Below are 13,691 nucleotides of genomic sequence, written 5' to 3'. Positions count from 1 at the left end.
ACACTCTGGAGGTGAACTGTGGTCCTCTGTCCGAGACGATGTCTGCTGGGATACCATGGAGCCAGAAGACGTGGGTGGTAAGTAACTGTGCTGTTTCCAAGGCAGACGGAAGCTTTGGGAGGGCAACAAAATGAACAGCTTTTGAAAAACGATCCACAACGGTTAGAATAGTGGAATTACCCGAGGAAGGCGGAAGGCCAGTGATGAAATCCAGGGCTATGTGTGACCAAGGCCGGCAGGGCATGGGCAGAGGTTGAAGCAGTCCAGATGGTGGGCGATTGGGGCGTTTGCCCCGGGCGCATGTGGTGCAGGCAGAAACATACTCTCTAGCATCTTTCTCCAAAGTAGGCCACCAAAAATACCGTTGAAGAAAGGTGATGGTACGTTGAATCCCCGGGTGGCAGGTGAATCGGGCGGTGTGAGCCCACTGAAGAACTTGGGCACGGACGGAGGTAGGGACGAACAGCCGGCCAGGGGGCCCTGTACCTGGGTCGGGGTCAGTGTCCTGAGCCTGGTGAACTAGAGTTTCGATCTCCCATGTGACTGCTCCGATCACAAAGGCAGCAGGAAGGATGGGCTCAGGGTCAGTGCACTCCTCAGTGTTGGTGAACAGCTGGAGAGCGCATCTGGCTTTACATTGCGGGATCCGGGCCTGTAGGTGATAGAGGAATTAAATCGAGAGAAAAAGTGTGCCCACCTAGCTTGTCGTAAGTTGAGGTGCTTGGCCGATCGGATGTACTCCAGATTTTTATGGTCAGTCCATACAATGAAAGGCTGTTCAGCGCCCTCCAGCCAGTGCCGCCACTCCTCCAGGGCAAGCTTAACTGCCAATAACTCCCGGTCCCCAATGTCGTAATTGCGTTCTGCGGACGAGAAGCGACGTGTAAAGAAAGCACAAGGGTGAAGTTTACCTTCAAACATTTGGGAAAGAACTGCCCAGCCCCAGTGTCAGACGCATCCACCTCAACCACGAACTGCTGCTGGAGGTTAGGCTGACGGAGGATAGGAGCAGTGGCAAACTTCTTTTTCAGGAGATCGAAGGCTTCCTGAGCAGATGGGTCCCACTGAAAGGGGGCTTTTGGAGAGGTGAGTTTGGTGAGAGGTAAAGCGATCTTACTGAAGTCTCTAATGAAGCGCCGATAGAAATGGGCGAATCCAAGGAAGCGCTGGAGCTGGAGACGGTTGGGGGGGGTCGGGGCCAGTCCACTACAACCCGAACCTTCTCCGGGTCAGGCTTCAGATCTCCCCGGGCGATGATGTATCCTAGAAAAGCCACAGTGTCAACATGGAATTCGCATTTCTCACCTTTCACGTACAGTCTGTTCTCCAGGAGACGCTGAAGGATCTGTCGGACATGGACCTCGTGTTCTGCCTGAGACTTGGAGAAGATCAGAATATCATCCAAATAAACAAGGGCACATCGATTAATGAAATCTCTTAGCACATTGTTAACGAGAGCTTGGAATACTGCTGGGGCATTGGTCAGTCCGAAGGGCATCACCAGATATTCGAAGTACCCAAGGGGTGTGTTGAACGCCGTCTTCCATTCGTCTCCCTCACGGATTCTCACCAGGTGGTAGGCATTACGGAGGTCAAGTTTGCTAAACACGGTGGCCCCTTGAAGCAGTTCAAAGGTTGAATTCAGAAGTGGTAGGGGGTATTTGTTTTTTACAGTAATTTTGTTAAGCCCACGGAAATCTATGCATGGTCGAAGAGTCTTGTCTTTCTTTTTGACAAAAAAGAAACCTGCTCCCACCGGAGATGATGACGGGCAAATAATGCCTGCAGCCAGAGAGTCATTGATATATTTTTCCATGGCCTCCCTCTCAGGCTGGGTGAGGCTGTAGAGACGGGCCGAGGGCAAGGGAGCCCCTGGGAGGAGGTCAATGGCGCAATCGTAAGGCCGGTGAGGCGGGAGAGATAGAGCTTTATTTTTACTGAACACCGCTGCTAGATCATGATAGACACTGGGTACTGATGACAGATCTGCAGGCAGAGAGGGCTCCCCTGGGGGGGAGGAAGGCACAGGTGGAGTGGCAGCCCGAAGGCAGTTCATATGGCATTCAGTGCTCCTCCCCGTAACCTGCTTCTTTTGCCAATCAATGTGTGGATTGTGTTGCATTAACCATGGGTAGCCTAACACGAGGGGGGTGACAGGAGCCTTGAAAACACAAAAGCAAATGTTCTCCATGTGACTGCCAGAGAGGGTGAGGGCGATGGGTAAGGTGACAAGAGCAGAGGTGGAAAGAGTACTAAAATATTTTACTCAAGTAAAAGTACTATTACTTTGCTGAAATTTTACTCAAGTACAAGTAAAATTACTCGTCTAAAAATTTACTCAAGTAAAAGTAAAAAGTAGCTCATTTAAAATTTACTCAGAGTAAAAGTTACATAGTTACTTTTTTTTTTTTTTTTTTTTTTTTTTTAAATCAGCAGGGGGACAGCCTCTTCTGAGTAGTGCAAAAAAAGACAGTGGGATATAAATCTCAAAGTAGTTATTTTTTAATGAAAAGAAAAACTTTACAAATTAAAGTGCAGTGGCAGCTAAACTGCAAGTCTATACATGAAAATGGATAATGGTCACCAAACCAATCAACCAAACTGTCAGGTATCACAGTGTTTTCAATACAAAACCATATCATTCTTTTACATGAGAATGTGTTCTAAACTGTCAAATAAGAGAACAAGTACTGAACTGTACGGCAGCTGCTATTAAAATGTTTTTTTTTTATTTTTTTTTATTTTATTTTTTTAAACTTGGCCCTGCCCTACTGTACCTCTAGATTAAAGTTCCTTTGTGTCCATCCTAGAGTGTTACTCTCTGAACTTCCTGTTAATTTTGAGGAGAAGTTGATTTTCAAAGTTAGTAGAGCTCATCCTTGCTCGCTTTGCAGTGAACAATAGTCCAGCACAGCTAAAGAGACGCTCGCAGGCAGCTGAGGCAGGCAGGCCAGTGTTAAGTTTGAGAGAAAGTTTTTTGATGTGTGGAAATGAATTCAGCAGATCCATCTTGTCCGAGACACAGGCAAGGTACCCATCCAGCTCCCCTATACCTTGTGGCCTTTTGGACTTCATTGAAAAGAAGAAGTCTTCTTCATCTGATGAATGTTGCTTGACTTGCTCCACCCCAGCCTCTGCCATCTGGTCAAGGTGTTGTCTCACATAGATCAGACCTATTGAATGACAAATACACAACACATTAAATATTTCTGACATTTTATTTTGGATAAATGAGGCAACAAGAGTTTATTATAGTGCATGAATTACAAAAACTACAGTTTGTGTAGAAAGGTGCATGTTATTGTACTTTATTTAATTAATAGTTAGTTTAGTTAATTAATTATTGAAATTCATAAGAAACAACTGATTACGGCATGATATTAAATTATGAAATCAGACCTGCTTCTATGATATCAGGCCTCTCAGTCCAGGTGGTCTTGAACTTCGGAAGAAGGATTGCAGCAGCAATCAGTTCAGGGTCTTCCATCATCCCACCAAAGCGCTTTTGGACACCATCCTGAATGGCCCTGATGAGTGGGAGACACATTTTGGTGGAGGTCTCCAGTCTGCTGAGTTTAACTTTTAGCTGGAAGATCACAGGAAGGAGCCACCCCATGTGCGTATTGGTCTCAGACTGAAGGAGGTTTAAAGCCTTCACCACAGGCTTCATCACAGTGCAGTACTCAGTCAGGAAAGCAATTTCAGCTGGACTCAGCCTGTATGACATAAAGCAAAACGATTTTTAGTAAATTACCTTCAGGCTTAGATGTGGAATGTAGAACCAAGTATGGACATGCATTTTAAAAATTCAAAAAGAGGTTTTAAAAACAAATAAATGAGGTAGCTCCAGCATTGTTTTCCACCTGTGTCATTTATGTCATACTTTAGAAATAAGAAATAATACTCACATTTTCACTTTGAATTCTTCACAGACATTCCTGATAGCATCCTCCCCCTTCACTTGTATGATCCGTATGATTCTCTCCAGAGCTGTGTATGTTGAGTTCCACCGAGTTTGATTTGGCCGGATGAGCTGGAACTTGCATTCACTTTCTACAATTTCTGCTGCCATGTAGGACCGACCTGACTTATTCCAGATTGCTTGGCATTTCCCAAAGGCTGCTCGTGACAGCCGTTTGTATGCATCATTCATCTCTTCTGCCTTGGCAGCATCTGTTGTGGCAACTAAATTTAATAGGTGGCATGCACACCTTTGATGTGGTGGAAGCTGGTACTCAAGACCACCATCTTGCTCCAGGATGGTGAATGTGTCCAGGTAGTCTGCTTTGGTCTCTTCAGAAGAGTCTTGATCTGATTCTGACTCCGCTTCCTCTGGCTGACTTTGTTCACCAAACACACTAAATGCTTTAATAAAGTTCGAGCCACTGTCTGTTGTCGTTCTTACTACTTTTCCCCTTATTCTGTATTGACAATGAATGTCATCAAGGGCACAAGCTAGGACATCAAAGGTGTGGGACCCTTTCAACCTCTGGCAAGCAAGGGCAGCAGATCTCCTCTCCAAGGTTTCCTCATCTATCCAATGAGCTGTGACTCCTATGAAACTTTGCTGGTGTGCTGTCCAACAATCTGTAGTGGTGGCAACATGGCTAACTTTACTGAGGTGCAACATCAAAGTTTTTTTCATCTGATTGGCAGCTCTCTCTATTCTGGTCCTGAGAGTGGGTCTGGAAATGACTTTGCATTGAGGATTCAGTGTCAACAAAAGTTCTTTAAAAGAAGGTTGTTCAACCACAGAAAATGGATGATGACCTTCACAAATGAAATTAATCATGAGCTTGTCAACCTTTGCCTGTGATACTCGTCTGTTTGCACCCAATGCCATCACATCACTAATTTTTGCTTGCTTTCTTGGGGGTTCTGGTTGCTCCAGGGCTCGCTTCCGCGTTGCTATAAAGTCACTTTAGGCCTTCAGCTTGGATGGATGTTTTCTCTGTTAACAAATTTTTTAAAAATCAGCATGTAAATCAATTTTGTTTTAATTAAACACACCAAATTTTACATAAAATATTTTCCCCCATACGTCCCTAATAAGACATCAATGCATTACATAGCTACCGCTGATAAATTATACCAATATACCTCGTGTTTTTTTTGTTTTATTGGACAGTAACAGGCTAGTTAACGGGAGGTTGCAAGTGCTAATTAACAAGTAACAGAAGTTAGCTGTCTTTGACTAATCTAAGGTAAGTGAGCGCTCTGTTACTCTTTTGCCTGCAGTGTGAACATATGTGGGTTAAGTAAGAAAGTAGCCGCTTCTGTCTTTAATTTAACTATTTTTTAAAATAAATTATTATTATTATTAACAAACAGGGAAAACATAGGTAGGTAAACACATTTTCTTTTGGTAATTTACCAAGCCAGTAAAAAAAATGTAAGTTGCGTGGACAACAACGTGCCCGATTACAGCAAGTTGCTAGTACCACCCAGCATTAGCCGTGTTCTTCACAGATGTCTTAACTTAATGTGATTAATTTGAGCACAGCCTTTTTGCTACCATAACGGTACGAGTTGTATTTAACTTACCTCTACATGCTTGCGCAGGTTTGATGTGGAATTTTTAAAAGCTGCTAACTCGGTCTCTCTGGGCAAACACAGCTTACACTGCATAATAAAGCTGTTGCCTTTCTTGCACTTGAAGCCGAAATGATCCCTTAAATACGGCCAGGGGTTCACATCCGTTTCTTCGAGTTCAGGGTCAGCAGAATTCGACGGGGCTTCTTTTTTCACTGGATCCGTAACACCGATGTCAGACTCCATCTTTAACGTGACCTTAGCGCCAATTTGTTCTACTACCCATCATTCCCTGCAGTATTTCCGAAGCGCAATGTGGTTTTTTTTGTTTTGTTTTTTAAATTTACTCAGTAACGGGTGTGATTGAAAACGTAGCGAACTACAATACTTTTTTAAAAATATACTTAAGTAAAAGTAAAATTACAGACTTGAAAAATGACTTTAAAAAGTACAAATACACAAAAAAACTACTCAATTACAGTAACGCAAGTAAATGTAATTCGTTACTTTCCACCTCTGGACAAGAGTTATGTCTGGCAAACGTTGACCGGATAAAGCTGACACCCGGAGGGGGTGAGGCAGAGGCTTGGTGTGAATGTGGAGCTTAGCAACTAGTGAGGCATCAATAAAGTTTTGTTCCGCTCCTGAATCTACCAGAGCGGAGAGTGAATGTGCTTCATTCTGAAAAGAGAGTCTAGCGGCCAGTAACAAACGTGGAAGAGGGCGTTCGCCAGACAGGTCGCCCACCAGTACCCTCTCAATTACTGGTGGGCGCGCCCTTTTGCCAGCGCGGGACAGGCGGAGATGAAATGACCCTTACGGCCACAATATAAAAACTCACCCGCTGCAAAGCGGCGCTGTCGTTCCGCAGGTGAGAGCCGTGAGCGACCAAGCTGCATTGGTTGTTCCCCTTCCTCCTCCCTGACACTCCAGGCTTCCCGTGACTCAGGCTGGTCTTCCCTCGATGCTGGAAGTTCCCGAAACGGCTGTTTCCGTGAGGCCCAGCGCGCCCGTAGGCGGTCATCCACCTGGATGCATAGTGACATAAGCGCCTCCAGAGAGGAAGGGATTTCACGCATCATTATTTCATCTTTCAGCTCCTCATTGACATTATTTAACAGGGCGGTTTTTAGAGCCTCAGAGCCCCAATTAGCTTGCACAGCCAGGGTCCAAAAATCAATTGAATAGTCTGCCATACTGCGCCTACCTTGTTTTGGGTTGATTAAACGGTGGCCGGCGGCCTCCGCACTGGAGCCCTTATCAAACACTGCCTTGAAACAGGCCAGAAAGTCATCATAAGAAATTCCGGGGCTGGCCTGCAGCAGTGCCTGAGCCCAGGTCAAAGCTCGGTCACGAAGCAGCTGGGTCAGGAAGGCAATTTTGACCCCGTCGCTAGCAAACATATTAGGCAACTGTTGGAACTGCATCGTACACTGTGTTAAAAATCCCACACATTTCTCCAGTTCCCCAGAGAAAGGCTCAGGTGAAGGCAACAGTTTATCTAGTGAAAAGGCTGAAGCTAACGGGGCTATGACGCCAGCTGCCTGAGTGGCTGCAGCAGCAGGCGTAGCGACGGCAGCGGGAGTTACCTGCGAAGATGCCGCGGGAGGTGGGCTTTCTGGCAGCGGAATATGTTGGGGGGGGAGCCTGAGTTAACGCTGCCACTTCTCCGCCGAGTCGAATTAACATCTGTTCGTGACGTTGCAGTATTTCCTCCAGAGGGATCACGGCTGTCGCAGCAGGTGTGGAGTCTGCGGAGTCCGTTTCGTGGCTGGATTATTCTGTCACACACGCAGAAAGGACTAGCGCAGACTGAAATCACAAGAGTTGGTTGTTTATTTCTTCCACAGTCACCAAGTGCAATATCTACAAGTGCGGGGAACGGGTCCAGGGGTTCCAAGGGTCACGAGGGCAGTTTTAGGAAAACACTCCAACACAAATACTCCTCCTCTCAGCTCGCACCAGGCCGACTCACCCACTCACGACTAACCAGGGGTAGGAAGTCCTCAGGCAGGCGGGTAGAATCTAACACAGAGACAAGAGAGTGACATGAGAATAGTTCGCGAAAATTACTCGAAGAGGCTAGAGAATCGGCGGTACACTAACAAGAGTTACACAATAATCCAGCGACGAGGCACCTCCAGCCACCTCCTTAAGTACTGAGCTAGAGTGAGCGCTGATCACAGGAGATTGTTTGCAGGTGCGGGAGCCCACAGAGGACTCTGCCCCGGTGGTAAATGGACTGGTTCTTATATAGCGCTTTTCTACTCATCTGAGCACTCAAAGCGCTTTACACAACTTGTGCATACACCCATTCACGCCAGCACATCTTTTTAAGTGCTTCATAGCTAACATTCACACACATCCATCGGAGAGCAATTTGGGGTTAGTATCTTGCCCAAGGATATTTGGCATGTAGACTAGGGGAAGCCAGGAATCGAACCACCAACCTTCCGATCAGTGGATGACCTGCTCTACCACCTGAGCTACAGCCACCCCCTCTTCCCACTCGCTGAGCGCGAGAGGGAAGAGAGAAGGGACAATAGAGGCAAAAACACTTGTAGCCAGACTGGGCTAGCCGGGGAGGCACAGGGCCATGACAGTGCCATTCAACACATAAGTTATTAAATAGTTTCCTCATCAGTGGTGGAGACCAAAACAGAAGTGTCAGGCATAAAGTATTGTCGTCGCTCCACAATTGTGGGCACTCAAGTTTGAGTAAATGAGTTTGAAAATCGCCTGGGGTTTTTAAATTTATACAACACATGAATCTACTAGGAGGCAGGGGGGTAGCACTGGTGGATGCCAATATTTATTTATTTTTTGTTAAGATCCAAAGTGCTTCAAAAGTATCTTCTCTTTTGCAGGAAACATGCTCAATCGGGGTTGGTCCTTCACTGCTCCAAGCACCGTAACTGGTTTGAAGGGATCATGTCTCATCATTCCATGCAAATTCTCCTACAAAATCTCACAGCCTAATGACCTTCGAGTGATGTGGTACTTGTACCAAGTCAATGGATTTCCAGCTGTATTTAAGCAAGGAGGGAATGTTATTAGTAAGTTTGATGGTCGAACTAGTTTAATTGGATCAGTGGTGGAGCAGAACTGTAGTCTTAAGATTGAAAGGTTGGAGATGTCACACAACCGTGACCGACTTTATCCATGGATAGATAAGAACACAATTACTTCCTACCACACCGTAGGTCACTCGTTTTATGATGGATCTACTGAACTTATTGTTTCAGGTAAGCATTCATTAATTTCTTCAATTCAACTTTAATTCCATTGATAGGCATCCAAGTTACTACAGAAAGTAACCCATACCATGACAAACTGAGTCCTCTCTGATTTAAAAAAATAATGTATAATGCAAAAATCATAAGGCCTCGTGGCAAAAGCTTCTGTGGTTTGAAAAGAATCTTCATTTTATATTTTCATTATTTATCATTATTTTAGTTTTGTGCATGTATAACTTGAAATGATTTGCCTCTGCATCTAAGTTGTACTAAGAACAAGTTGTACTAAGAGAGTTTTTTCTGGCACAGTGTTGTCTAAACCCAATAAATGCATTTCAATAACACTTAAAACAACAAAACATTAAGAGAGGCACAAAAAATAATGTGGAGAATTATTTATTTTCAGTAATCTGTATTTTTTTCCTTTCCTATCACTTTTAACTAAGTTTGATTTATTGCAGTTAATAACTTCTGCAAAGTTGCTGTGCCGCTATAGCTCTCAATTTTTGCTTTGAATTAACAGAACATGCACCAGAACCACAGCTGAGCATTATTGGTATCCTCAGAGTGGGAGAGCAGGGCACTGTGTCCTGCAGTGTGCGGCATACATGTTTATCTGCTCCCCCAACCCTAACCCTAAAGGGTTTACCTGGAACAAACCAGAACATGGACACTCTGGTATCTGAAGGGATTTGGGAAAGGAAAATAGTTCAAACTTGGACAGTAGAAGAAAAGCATGAGAGTGTAAGTTGTGCTGTTAACTACCCTGCGGGTCAGAGTGCCAAAAAGTCGATTCCACTGAATGCTGAATGTGAGTACCATGTGATATATTCAATGTGCAATATATTTCATGTACTGAACTTAATGTGACATGAAAACTCTTTATATCTCAGGCTCCATTTTGCCATTGAATATTAGCCCTACATCAGATCAAACACAAGAAGTGAACATCAGCATGAGGGTAAAGAGTAAGTATAAATAGTAATTATCTTCATTTAACCGCTCACTTTAAGGGCCAAACCAAAATGTTAGGAAATCTAAATGAGGGAAACTGCTCACTGGAGATTGATGACATCAAGCCCTTTGACAACGGACCCTTCTGTTTCTATGCAGAGAAAGGACATGAGACAGGGAGTCTTACTGTAGATCACTGAAATGTGACAAACACATTGCTTTCTAAGTATCAAGTATAATCTTCTTTGTGTCTGTCATGCTCAGCTTCTCCAGAAAAACCAGTGATGACCCCCGTTCCAGAAGAAGTTAATGCTGGTTCAACTATAACTGTTTCGTGTTCTGTTACACACACATGTTCATCACATCCTCCGGTGTTCTCATGGAGTGTCTCTCACCTCACCAGTGAGGTCTCAGAGATCATGATGTCACGAGGCACCTGGCAGACAACTTCCACAATCACTTTTATTGTTACTGAAGGAGATGGAGTCAGAAACCTCACCTGTAATGCTATCTTTTGGCGTAACAGGGAACAAGCCTACACAGTCAGCTTAAATGTGAAGGGTTAGCAGACACACTTTATCTGTACTGTATATGTTATGTATTTCATTTGTTGCATTGCGGTTTTTTTAACCTCAAATGTATCTACATCACCAGGATCACTGATGTACCAGTTTACAAGTGCTGCTCCAGTGGCCTTTCCAGTGTCATTTGTAGCTTTGATCATAATCACCTTAGCTGCAGTGTTTGCAGTGTTCATCTGGAGGAAAAGGTTGAGGAAATATTACATAAATTTATGTCATATCATATTTCTGATACTGATTATAACTGTCTGTGTAATGATGTTACCATATGTTGACTCTGAAGTTGAAAATGTTTTTTTTCTCCTCCAACCAAATATAGGAAACACACAGATGAATCACTAAAACCACCACCTCGACCAGAAAAAAGGTAATTTTTTTGGAAAAAAAAAAAAAAAAGGTAATAATAATGACATAATTTAGTCATGAGCACTTGATACTGAGCAAAGACCTCTCATCACAACTGAATACAGGATTTGGCAGAAAAGTGGTGGTAAAGGTGTTCTGAAATTATTCAAAAGAATCTAAAAGCATCCAGAGCTTCTTCAACAACATATCCATATTAATTAAATGCAAATAAGCTTTATCAGTCATATCATATCTGACACAGAAGAATGGAGCTATGATAGCCGGAATGAGCTCCATGAGCAACATGATAAGACAACTTCATGGTGGCAATGGTTGTTTTAAACACCTGATGTCTATAAATTTGATGTTTGAGCTAATATTTGTAAAAGCATGGCAGAAAAATTGTGTTGCTGATTTCTTGATAATTCTTGTTATTTCTTTCTTTTTTTAATGTCTCCACAAAACTGTTCTGCAAATATTTCTCCCTGTAATTTCACAGAAGATCACTTTGGGATAGATTATCCAGGTAACCATTTTTAAGGATTCCTTCTTGACTGTTCTCTTCATGGTATCATGTCATATGAAATAAAGTGACTCATGTGATTTATTGAGCATAGACGGTGCCTTGCATTTAACAAAAAGACTCCTAATTGTCTCACAAAACATTTAGGAGATACCCAGATGACAGAGACAGACCATCAAGGCCAGAAAAAGGTATATCATCAGTGTTTGTTTTGCAAACTGAACAAATACAGTAGAAACAAACCAACAAACAATGCATTGCTGTCAAAATAGGAGGTCCATTTGGAGACGATATTCCCATTAAAGAAAAAAAAAAGTAAGCCTTAATTTCTAAACCTGATATAAATCTTTAATTGGAAATATCCTGTTGATTGTACTCTTAATAGAAAAGAAGAGGATCACATGGCATGGCAACATGAGAGGAAGCCCAGGTGCTGCTGGATTTAGATTGTACAATTTTTTACTGTTAAAGTTGTTTCTCCTTCTTTTTCTTAAGTAAAACTGCAGAGATGTCCTAAAGACCTAGATGGCCTCTAACCACCTGCATTGAAATTCCGATAAAACTGAGGCTATTGAACACGGCCCTAAAAATCTTAGAAATATTGTATCTAATCAGATGCTTAATCTGGATGGCATTACGTTGACGTTCAGTAACACTGTGAGGAACCTTGGAGTTGTTTTTGAACCAGATATTTCCTTCAATGTAGAAATTTAAAAAAAAATTTGTAGGACAGCTTTATTGTATTTACCTAATATCTCTTAAATTAGAAACACTCTGTCTCAGATGATGAAAAATTAGTTCAAGCATATTTTACTGTTAGACTGAAGTACTGTAATTCATTGCAAACAGGCTCCCTCAAAAGCCTCCCTGTTAATTCCAGAATTAAACTTAAACTCCTTCGTATGCCATACACGGTCTTGAAGAATTAGGCCCCATCTTATCTGAAAACCTCATAGTACCGTATAACCCCAAGAGAGCACTTTGCTTTCAGACTGCGGGCATACTTGTGAGAGGCAGAGTCTTAGCTTTTAGGCCCCTCTTCTGTGGAATCAGCTCCCAGTTTGGATTCATATATATATATGTATATATATATATATATATATATTAGGGGTGATATTAGGACCGATACATGTATTGTTGCACCCCTAATATATATATATATATATATATATTTATATATATATATATGTATATATATATATATATATATATAGATAGATAGATAGATAGATAATATATATGTACATACATATATGTGTATGAATATAAAATTTTTACAATTTCTGTATATAAAAGAAATATACATACACACATTAAGTAATGTTTAAAAAATGTTTATACATTCTGCAGACGCCAAGACCGCACTGCGAACATCAGTGTTGCCTACAATTAGTGTCCCTAGACTATAATAATCGCAGTACGACAACCGCCATAATGTTATAGTAAAAACAGTAATAAACTAACATGTTATTTTCTTTAACACCTATAGTAAAAACAGCAGCAATGTAACCTGTGGAGCTGAGTCCAAACCACGCTGTCCATCCCCGAAGGAGTGAGTTATATCATGCACTGTTTCTTTAAATGACATACCAATGTGTTTTATTTCTTTCTGTTTGAACAACCTGCTTCCATTTCTATGTTGTTTGATACAGTAACAGGAGACGACCATCCCCTTTCCACCCTGACTTTAGTGGTGTTGCAGTGAATGACAAAATCCAAATCATCCGAATTTAAGACTTTTTTCATTAAATAACATTACAACATCCAGACTGATTCCATCACAGATTATTACTTAATCTGGTACAAATGTAATACTTTCTCTAAAGTAATTAATTTTGTTACGCTTGATAACGATGCCAAGGTTAGTGTAAGGAACTTGAATTATTTATATGGACGAACCTTTTTTTAAACAAATCCCTCCTACGTAGACTTTGATTTATTTAAAGTTAACCCTCTCGAGGCAGGCGTTGCCGATTTGCAACAGTTAAAAACTAACAACCTGATTACCCCACATACATATTTTATGAGGGGTTTTTTTTTTTTGATAATTTTCCCCAAATATCAGATTTTTCTTGTAACTAAAACTTAATTTGAGCCTGAGAGGGTTAATTTAGTTTGTTTTGTTGTGTTCGAAAAAAACCCCAAAAAGCTAATTATTTAAGAAGATTAGATTAAAACTGAATAGATTTTTACTCTAAATTCTTGCAGAATCAACTGTACGGCAACCTTTGACTTCTTCAAAGACATCCCAGAGACATCTTAATCTTTCAGGCTCATGTCTCGCAAGTCTCCTGTTGCAAAGGTTATGATCTAGCTGAACAGCCATTATCAACTGCAAAGACGCCCGTGGTGGCTTCTGTTATGAATACATGTTAATGCAAACTGTACTGTTGATGTCGATGCATGATATGTGGGGGAAAGTTCTTAATGATACTGCAGGATCTAATGTTTTTATAGTTTAAATTTCACTTGGCTTTCTTTAAATGAAACTTAATTCAGTCAATTACAAAATGATATAAT

The 13,691-nt window shown here is 41.9% G+C and overlaps 1 long non-coding RNA gene across 1 annotated transcript; it reads left to right on the top strand.

Moving 5' to 3' along the window:
• The first annotated feature begins 10,463 nt into the window (after positions 1-10,463).
• LOC134637121 (uncharacterized) lies at positions 10,464-11,174 on the top strand. The gene is made up of 3 exons (XR_010095073.1): positions 10,464-10,491; positions 10,623-10,670; positions 11,148-11,174. It is a non-coding gene; the product is annotated as an uncharacterized LOC134637121 (long non-coding RNA).
• The last annotated feature ends 2,517 nt before the right edge of the window (positions 11,175-13,691 follow it).

This window comes from Pelmatolapia mariae, linkage group LG10_11 (genome assembly GCF_036321145.2).
Source record: "Pelmatolapia mariae isolate MD_Pm_ZW linkage group LG10_11, Pm_UMD_F_2, whole genome shotgun sequence".
Lineage (NCBI taxonomy): Eukaryota > Metazoa > Chordata > Actinopteri > Cichliformes > Cichlidae > Pelmatolapia > Pelmatolapia mariae.
The sequence above is the reverse complement of the archived record's forward strand: the minus strand, read 5'-3'. Positions and strand labels throughout refer to the sequence as shown.